Raw genomic sequence first — 9,440 nt, 5'->3', positions numbered from 1 at the left:
TTGAGACAGAGTCTCGTAATTGTGGATATTTCTAAGAGGAAAGAGGAACATTGGAATTGGAAAGAGACCAGTGGGCCAAAGGTGGAAAACTCTGATGTAGACTTCTAAGATTTGACAAAATTTTGTTTTATGGCCTGGATGGTGGTTATATAGATATTTACTGTATAACAATTCATTAAGATACACATTTGTGTTTTTTTGTATATATGTGTTGTATTTCACAATCTTAAATGTTCCTTAATTAATTATTGGAGCACACCTTCAGAGTTGGGTGGGAAAATAATTCTGCCTAGAAATCCAAACTTAGACAAGCTAGCTATAAAGACTGAGAACAAACTAAAGCCATTCTTACACCTGTAAGGATTCAGGGTTTATCTGCTATTTATGCTATCTGAAGGAGATAATTGAATATGTTGGCCAGGAAACCAAGTGTGAGGAGTATGTAGAAAACAGAAAATGATAGTACTAATCCTGTTAATCTAATAAAAAGAAACCCCAGGATGACTGCTTGCAGTGGGGTCTGAAAGAAATCTATTCAAATTAAAACAGGAGGTCCATGTGCTCCAGAAAGATATTCTTTCTTTTTAAATATGTATATATATTTTTTATTATACTTTAAGTTCTAGGGTACATGTTCACAACGTGCAGGTTTGTTACATATGCATACATGTGCCATGTTGGTGTGCTGCACCCATTAACTCCTCATTTACATTAGGTATGTCTCCTAATGCTATCCCTTCCCCTTCCCCCCACCCCACAACAGGCCACGTTGTGTGAAAAAACGATGGTTAGATGCCACGAAGTAGGTGGCAATGCCTTAACCGTATGTGTGTTGTCAGGCCTGAGGGCCTCTTCCATCTTTGTCAAGGGGAGTACTAACCTTCTCTCCTTTCATACAACACAAAGATATTCTTAAGACTTCTAGAATAGACCCTGAACAATTTTAGAATAAGGAACTAATAGATACCAGTGCTTTCATGAAGAAGGCTTTTGCTTCTCCTAATGAGGGAAAAATTATAAAAATTCTAAGACAGGAAAGTTATGATCCAAACTTGAAATAAACTAATGTGGTATGAATTTCGGCAACTGTGGTTCTTTAAGAAAAGAGAATCCATCATACAATTTTCTTTTTCTTATTTTTTTTCTTTTTCTTTTTTTTTTTTTGAGACAGGGTCTTACTCTGTCGCCCAGGCTGGAGTGCAGTGGTGATCTCAGCTCACTGTAACCTCTGCCTCCCGGGGTCAAGTGATTCTCATGCCTCAGCCTCCCAAGCAGCTGGGATTACAGGTGCCCACCACAACACTCGGCTAATTTTTGTATTTTTTAGTAGAGACAGGGTTTCACCATGTTGGTCAGGCTGGTCTTGAACTCCCGAACTCAAGTGATCTGCCCACCTCAGCCTCCCAAAGTGCTGGGATTACAGGCATGAGCCACCGCGCCTGGCCCATCATAGAATTTTCTAGGAATATTGTCCTTTGAGAGGTCTAGGGTGATGACATAATTATAGAGGAAAACATAATGTCATAACAATTTAATATTTTTATTAACTTTAAATTTGTGTCATCGACCTACAGACAAAGGATGGGGGTTCAGGTATGATTTCTGAACAGAATGTAAATTTTCAACCTCAACAATGTAAATATCAAAGTGAAGCTCACAGAAACCAGAAGGTAGAAGTAGGAAAAGAGATGGAGGCAAGGGTAGGGGAAAAAAGTCAAGAGACATTAGTGAAAATTGACAGAATTAAAAACAAATAGTTTAAGAACAGAATCTAAATGTATAAAAGTAACCAATGGAAAGAAAACCAATGATACAACAAAAGTCATGGTAAAAAGAAGAAAAGGAGAAATGAGGTGGTATTAATTAGTTAAATCCTTGTTAATCATAATAAGCAATAAGTAGACAATGCCTACAGTTGATAAATTAAGAATTAGCAATATACAGAAATATATATGAAACCAAAATAACTAATGAAAGAAAAGGAGGTTGGGCATGGTGGCTCATGCCTGTAATCCCAGCACTTTGGGAGGCAGAGGCAGGCAGATCATTTGAGTCCTGGAGTTTGAGACCAGCCTAAGCGACGTAGTGAGACCTCATCACTACAAAAAACAGAAAAATTAGCTGAGTGTGGTGGTGCATGCCTGTATTCCCAGTTACTTCAGAGGCTGAGGCAGGAGAATCAGTTGAGCCCAGAAGGTGGAAGCTACAGTGAGCCAACAGAGTGAGACTATCTCAAAAAAAATTAAAAAAAAAAAAATGAAGAAGAAAGGAAGGAAGGAAAGGAGGGAGGGAGGGAGCGCGGGCGGTGGGGAGGAGGAGGAGAAGAGAAGGAGTGAGAGGAGTGGAGAAGCAGCGGGAGGAGGAGAAGGATAAAAGGTTACAAGTGGTTGTTACTAGGAATGGGGGATAAGAGAAGTGGGTAATGGCACTGAAGCTTTTTATTATGTCTTTCAGCATTCTCTGATTGTTCTTAAACCATCAACAGATCTGAGTATGTAGACTAAAAGGGAATATTTGGTGAAGAGATCTTCTTTCACTATTGTACACTTTCTATGGACATGTTCATGTCCGCTGCCTGGCAGGTACCATTCATTAAGTAGGCCCCTGTTGCCAAGGAAACCAGCTCTTCACTGATACCAAAGATAATGCAGAGGCCTGCTGCTCACCAAGCAACCTTCCTCATGAGCTATGCCCCTACCTTCCTGAACTGTCTCTTGCCCGTGTGATACTGTCATGCTGCACGAAGCTTACACTTGCTATCTCTCACTTCCCTCTTAGTCACCTGTGATGCTGGCTAAGGGAGCTAGGCCAGTCAGCAGTGACCTGTTGCCCTTGGTTTATTATTAGCAACCTGTTCACAAGAAATGAACTTCTGTTGTTTTATAAATGATATGCATCACAGAACACAGAATAATATCAAAACCACATTAGTTTTTTCATACTTGCTTCATTGACCCCAGGGGAAGAGGGGAGAGCAGGGAGAGGACTTTCTCTTTTTTTAAATACTAGTTATGTTGAGGTATAAAGAACATATACTAAGTTCACAGACCTTAAGTATACAGTTTGATGAGTTTTGGCAAATATATATACCTGTGGAACCAACACCTCAATCAAGATATAAATCTTACATCAGCCAGGCGCGGTGGCTCATGCCTGTAATCCTAGCACTTTGGGAGGCCAAGGCAGGTGGATCATGAGGTCAGGAGATTGAGACCATCCTGGCTCTCTACTAAAAATACAAAAAATTAGCCAGGCGTGGTGGCACGTGCCTGTAGTCCCAGCTACTCAGGAGGTTGAGGACTCAGGAGGTTGAGGCAGGAAAATTGCTTGAACCTAGGAGGCAGAGGTTGCATTGAGCCGAGACAGCACCACTGCACTCCAGCCTGGGCAACAGAGAGAGAGACTCTGTCTCAAAAAAAAAAAAAAAAAAAAAATACATCGACCCAGAAAGTTCCTTCTGTCAGTAGCAGTTCATGCCCCCATGCCCCCAACCCTTGGCCTCCCTGCCTTCCCATCTCCACTCCCAACCCTCACTGCTCTGATTCTATCACCATTGTTTAGATTCTTCTGCTGTTGATCTTCATAAAACCAGTATATTTCCTTTTGTGTCTGGTTTATTTTCCTCAGAATAATGTTGTTAACATTTATCCATATTGTTTTGTGTATCAGCCATTTCTTCCAGATTAGTACTCTATTGTATGGATAGAGCCTATTTTGTTTACCCATTTCCTGTTGACAGACATTTGGTTTGTTCCCAGTTTTGGGTTATAATGAATAAAGCTGCTATGAACATTCTTGAACGATGAACATTTTTGTGGACATATGTTTTGATTTTTTTGTGTAAATACCTAGGAGTGAAATTATTGAGGTATGGTATAGGTTTATGCTTAACTTTATAGAGTACTTAAACTTGATTCTTTTATTTAAAATTGTGATAAAATACACATAACATAAAATGAACCGTCTTAACTGTTAACTGTACAGTGCAGTGGTATTAAGCACATTCACATTGTTGCACAACCATCACCACCATCCACCTGCAGAACTATTTTTATCTTGCAAAACTGGAACTCTGAATCAGGTGCGGTGGCTCACAACTGTAATCTCAGCACTTTGAGAGGCTGAAGTGGGAGGATCGCTTCAGCCCAGGAGTTTGAGACCAGCTGGGGCAATATAGTGAGACGTTGTCTCTATAAAAACAAAATAAAAATAGACCAGGCACGATGGCTCACGCCTGTAATCCCAGCACTTTGGGAGGCCACAGCGGGCAGATTGCCTGAGCTCAGGAGTTCAAGACCAGCCTGCCCAACATGGTGAAACCCCATCTGTACTAAAAATACAAAAAATTAGCTGGGCGTGGTGGCGCGTGCCTGTAGTCTCGGTTACTCTGGAGGCTGCAGCAGGAGAATCGTTTGAACCTAGGAGGCGGAGGTTGCAGTGAGCCGAGATCGTGCCACTGCACTACAGCCTGGGCAACAGAGTGAGACTCTATCTCAAAAAAATAAAATAGCCGGGCGCGGTGGCTCACGCCTGTAATCCCAGCACTTTGGGAGGCCGAGGCAGGCAGATCACGAGGACAGGAGATTGAGACCATCCTGGCTAACACGGTGAAACCCCATCTCTACTAAAAATACAAAAAAATTAGCTGTAGTCCCAGCTACTCAGGAGGCTGAGGCAGGAGAATGGCGTGAACCCGTAAGGCGGAGCTTGCAGTGGGCCGAGATCATGCCACTGCACTCCAGCCTGGGCGACAGAGCGAGACTCCGTCTCAAAAAATAAATAAATAAATAAATGAAATAAAATAAAATAAAATAAAAATAGCCGAGTATAGTGATACACGTCTGTAGTCCCAGCTACTCAGGAAGCTGAGGTGGGAGGGTCGCTTGAGCCCAGGAGTTGAAGGCTGCAGTGAGCTTTGAGCGTGCCATTGTACTCTCCCTGGGTGACAAAGCAAGGCCCTATCTAAAACAAACAAACAAACAAACAAAAAACCCCAAAACTGGAACTCTGTATCTATTAAACAGTAATCTCTCATTGAGTGGTGTTAAGAGTAAAATTTTTTTTAACAAAAGAAAAAAGTAAAAAGTAAATTTTGAAAAAAGAATTAAAAAAAAAATCTCCATTACCCCCTCCCCCAGCCCCTGGCAACCACCATTCTACTTTCTGTCTCTCTGAATTTGACTACTGCACATAACCTTATATAGGTGGAATCAAACAGTATTTGTCTTTTTGTGACTGACTTATTTCACTTAGGATAGTGCCCTCAGCTTTTAAAAGGAAAGACATTTTGATATATGCTACAACATAATATTCCACTGTATGTACATACCAAATTTTATTAACGATTTCATCTGTCAATGAACATTTGGGTTGCTTCCACCTTTTGTCTATTGTGAATAATGCTGCCGCGAACACGTTTAAGTCCTTGCTTTCACTTTTTTGTGTATACACCCAGAAGTTGAAATGCTGGATTATATGTAATTCTATTTTTAATACGAGTGACTGCCATACTGTTTTCTATAGTGGCTGCACCGTTTTACGTTCCCACTAAGAGAACATGAGTGTTCCAGTTTCACCATATCCTCACCAACACTTATTTTCTGTTTTGTTGGTGGTAGCCATCCTACTGGATGTAAACTTTATTCATTTTTCAAACCTTTTTAATACGGAATTTTCAAACACACACAAAAGATGAGAGATCTCCAGGTACCCACCACAAGCTTTAATAATGATTAACATTTGGTAGCAGGTGGACAAAGATATACCTTCTCTATAGCAGCTATAAGATCAGGGACAAACAGAGATCTATTTGGAACTGCCAACTAAGAATGGTGTTTTGTAGGCTGACTGATGAATAAGGTTAGATAACTAATAGCCAGTCTTTCAGCCTGTGCTCAAGGGATAGGACAACAATAAAGCATAGTTGGTGAAGGAGCAGCAGAGAAAGGTCACAATCGATAGGCCATAAGAGAACCCTCACTATCACTTACCATTCAGACCATTCGCTTCATATTCTAACAAGTTATTTTCCTTTCATAAAAGGAAGCTGAAGCTTTTATTTGGGTTTGTGGTGTGTGTGATCCATGAGAGGGGACTCAACCAGGTGCTATGTGTGAGTAGTACTTAATCCGACAGTATTAGTGGGCTGGCGGGCTTTCCTGATTACATGGGAACCCTAGAAACCCAAGCCAAGCACAAAAGCCAAGACTGAATTCTCCAGTAAGTCACCTGGTAGCCTTGACATGCTCATGCTTAAAAAAGAGCCAGTGACCTGTTAATAGGAAGCTCCTGAAATGAGTCCTCTAAACATCTGCAAGTATGGTCAGCTACACCTGAGCTGAGACTTGCCTGTTTCCCTGCCAGGAAATCATGGGCTCAGAAATGGCAGGCACCATGTGTGTTAACTATATTTCCTTATTTGCTGTCTTCTTGATGTTCCAGCATCAGGTGCCTCTTTGACCTAAGAGACTTCCCCTCTTAGGACTAGCTAATTCCTAGAAATATCAAACCACTCCCCTGTAAGCATGCCATTCCTATGCAAACCAACCAATCCAGAGCCCATACTCTAAACCACTTCCTTTACCTGGCTCTTCCATACCAGAGGGCAATGTTCCTCTGTCCTAATCATTCCCAGGGCTAGATACCAGATAACTACAAATGCTACTTGACTTATGGTGGGGTTACATCCTAATAAACCCATCATAAGTTGAAAATATCATAAGTCAAAAGTACATTTAAATCAGGTGTGGTGGCACATGCCTGTAGTCCCAGCTACTTGGGAGGCTGAGACAGGAGGATCACTTGAGGCTGTGGTGCACTATGATCATGCCTGTGAATAGCCACTGCACCCCAGCCTGGGCAATAGAGTGAGACCTCATACCTTAAAAAAAAATTAAAAAACAAGCTCTCACCAGTCGAAGATGAGGCAACATAAGCAATAAGCACTAAAAAGAATAATGACTGCAAACCAAAATAAATAAAAAGATAAAAGTCCACAAGTTTATAAATAAAAGGTTTTATTTAAAAGCCCACAAGGAAAAAAGAGGAGAGAAACGCTAACTCCTAACTCTGAAAATTAGTAATTAAAGGGAAAGAAGCCTTCAACAATATTTTTCTTTTTTTCTGAGATAAAGTCTTGCTCTGTCGCTCAGGCTGAAATAAAGTGGCATAATCACAGCTCACTGCACCCTCGAACTCCTGGGCTTAAGCAATTCTCCTGCCTCAGCCTCCCAAGTGGCTTGGACTACAGGTGTGTGCCTCCACACTTGGCTGATTTTAAATGTTTTGTAGAGATGGGGTCTCACTATATTGCCCAGGCTGGTCTCCAACTCCTGGGCTCAAGCAAAACTCCCACCTCAGCCTCCCAAGTAGCCAGGGCCATAGGTGTGCACCACCATGCCCAGCTAATTTTCCTTTTTTCCATTTTGTAGAGATGGGGTCTCACCATGTTGCCCAAGCTGTTCTCCAACTCCTGAGCTCAGACAATCCTCCCGCCTCGGCCTCCCAGGTGTGAGCCACCATGCCTGGCCAAAAATTTTTTAATGAAGGCCCCCTGGGGCCAGGCACTGGTTTGGGCACTGAAGATTCAGCAGTAAAGTAAAATAAATTTCCTCATTGATCTTGTCAGTGACTCCTTTGCATGCTTGCTTCACACTATATTTCAAGGTAACCAAATAGTTGTAGTTAGAAAAAGTTCCATCTTACAGAAAACTTTCAGCTAATAAATGTAGAGGGAATGATAAAGTTAGAAAAATAACTATATTTTAAGTCCTAATGAAACAACAGACCCACACAACAATGACCAACGGATGAAAAATATCAGGTAAAAACACTTATACGGAACCTGTCAATGGCAAGATTGGTCTGTAACCACCTGAAACCACTGACCAATCTCGGCATTACTAAAACAGGGCTGACCAGATAGTCTGTGATTCTGATGTAAAGCAATAAGAAGTACATAGCACCACCTTTTCAGTAGCCAAAACAGTTAAACCTGAATCTAATCAAGCCTTTAGAATTACCTTCACGATTGGATGAAATATGGAGAGCAGAGGAACAAATTCAACAGCACAAAAAGGAAGAAAACAGATTTAAATCTAGAGTGTGCCACGTTCTACAAAACTGAGCTGGTTTCTTCGTCAAGACAATAGCATGGAAAAAAATGGGAAGTAGGCAAAGGGACTCCTCTGGATTGAATGAAATTTAAGAGACACAATAGCCAAGTATGATGTGTGGACCTTGTTTGGATCTAGATTTGAAGAAATCGATTGTAAAAAGTCATTTTTGAAAACAAATAGGGAAATCTGAATATGGGCTAGGCATTAGTTTTTGCCAAAGAATTATTATTAGGTGTGATAATGGTACTGTAATTATGTTAAGATTGTAATTATTTATGTTGTTTTTAGAGATAAAAATAAGACCTTCAGTGCTGAAGAAGGGCACAGTGGCACACGGCACAGCACAGCATCTACATCATCAGTCAAATAAGATTTCTTTTTTTTTTTTTGAGACAGAGTCTCGGTCTGTCGCCAGGCTGGAGTGCAGTGGTACGATCTCGACTCACTGCAACCTCTGCCTCCCGGGCTCAAGCAATTCTCCTGCCTCAGCCTCCCGAGTAGCTGGGATCACAGGGGTGTGCCACCATGCCCGGCTAATTTTTTTTGTATTTTTAGTAGATACGGGGTTTCACCATGTTGGCCAGGCTGGTCTTGAACTCCTGACCTCAGGTAATCTACCCGCCTCGGCCTCCCAAAGTGCTGGGATTATAGGCGTGAGCCACCGTGCCAGGCCCAGTCAAATAAGAATTCAAGGCAGCTGTCAGGCTAAAGTTCGGCGAGCGACGCAGGGCTGGGCGGCCGGAGGAAATGCGGAGCCGGGCCGGGCCCTGGAGATGGTCCCCGTCGCCGCGGGCTGGTGTTGTCTCGTGCTCTGGCTTCCCACGGCTTCCATATCCATGATTATTTGTACTTTCAAGTGCTGAGTCCTGGGGACATTCGATACATCTTCACAGCCACACCTGCCAAGGACTTACAAGGTATGAGCAGATTCGCCTTGTCCCTGCTGAACCTCCAGAGGCCTGCAGGGAACTCAGCAGGTTTCTTCATCCAGGACCAGATAGCTCTGGTGGAGAGTGGGGGCTGCTCCCTCCTCTCCAAGACTCGGATGGTCCAAGAGCATGGCGGGCAGCCGTGATCATCTCTGACAATGCGGTTAACAATGACAGCTTCTATGTGGCAATGATCCAGGACAGTACCCAGCGCACAGCTGACATCTCCGCCCTCTTTCTTCTCAGCCTAGAGGCTACATGATCCGCCGCTCCCTGGAACAGCATGGGCTGCCATGGGCCATCATTTCCATCCCAGTCAATGTCACCAGTATCCCCACCTTTGAGCTGCAGCAACCGTCCTGGTCCTTCTGGTAGAAGAGTTTGTCCCACATTC

The 9,440-nt window shown here is 42.5% G+C and overlaps 1 non-coding gene and 1 pseudogene across 1 annotated transcript; one reads left to right on the top strand and one right to left on the bottom strand.

The window, feature by feature from the left end:
* Positions 1 to 776: 776 nt before the first annotated feature.
* LOC112132908 (U6atac minor spliceosomal RNA) lies at positions 777 to 902 on the bottom strand. The gene has a single exon (XR_002914610.2). It is a non-coding gene; the product is annotated as a U6atac minor spliceosomal RNA (small nuclear RNA).
* A 7,988-nt stretch (positions 903 to 8,890) lies between these two features.
* Positions 8,891 to 9,440, top strand: LOC100437976 (protease-associated domain-containing protein 1-like; annotated as a pseudogene).

The sequence above is a fragment of the Pongo abelii genome, chromosome 2 (assembly GCF_028885655.2).
Source record: "Pongo abelii isolate AG06213 chromosome 2, NHGRI_mPonAbe1-v2.0_pri, whole genome shotgun sequence".
NCBI classification, from domain to species: Eukaryota; Metazoa; Chordata; class Mammalia; order Primates; family Hominidae; genus Pongo; species Pongo abelii.
Note: the sequence above shows the minus strand (reverse complement) of the source record. Positions and strands in the feature narration are given on the sequence as shown.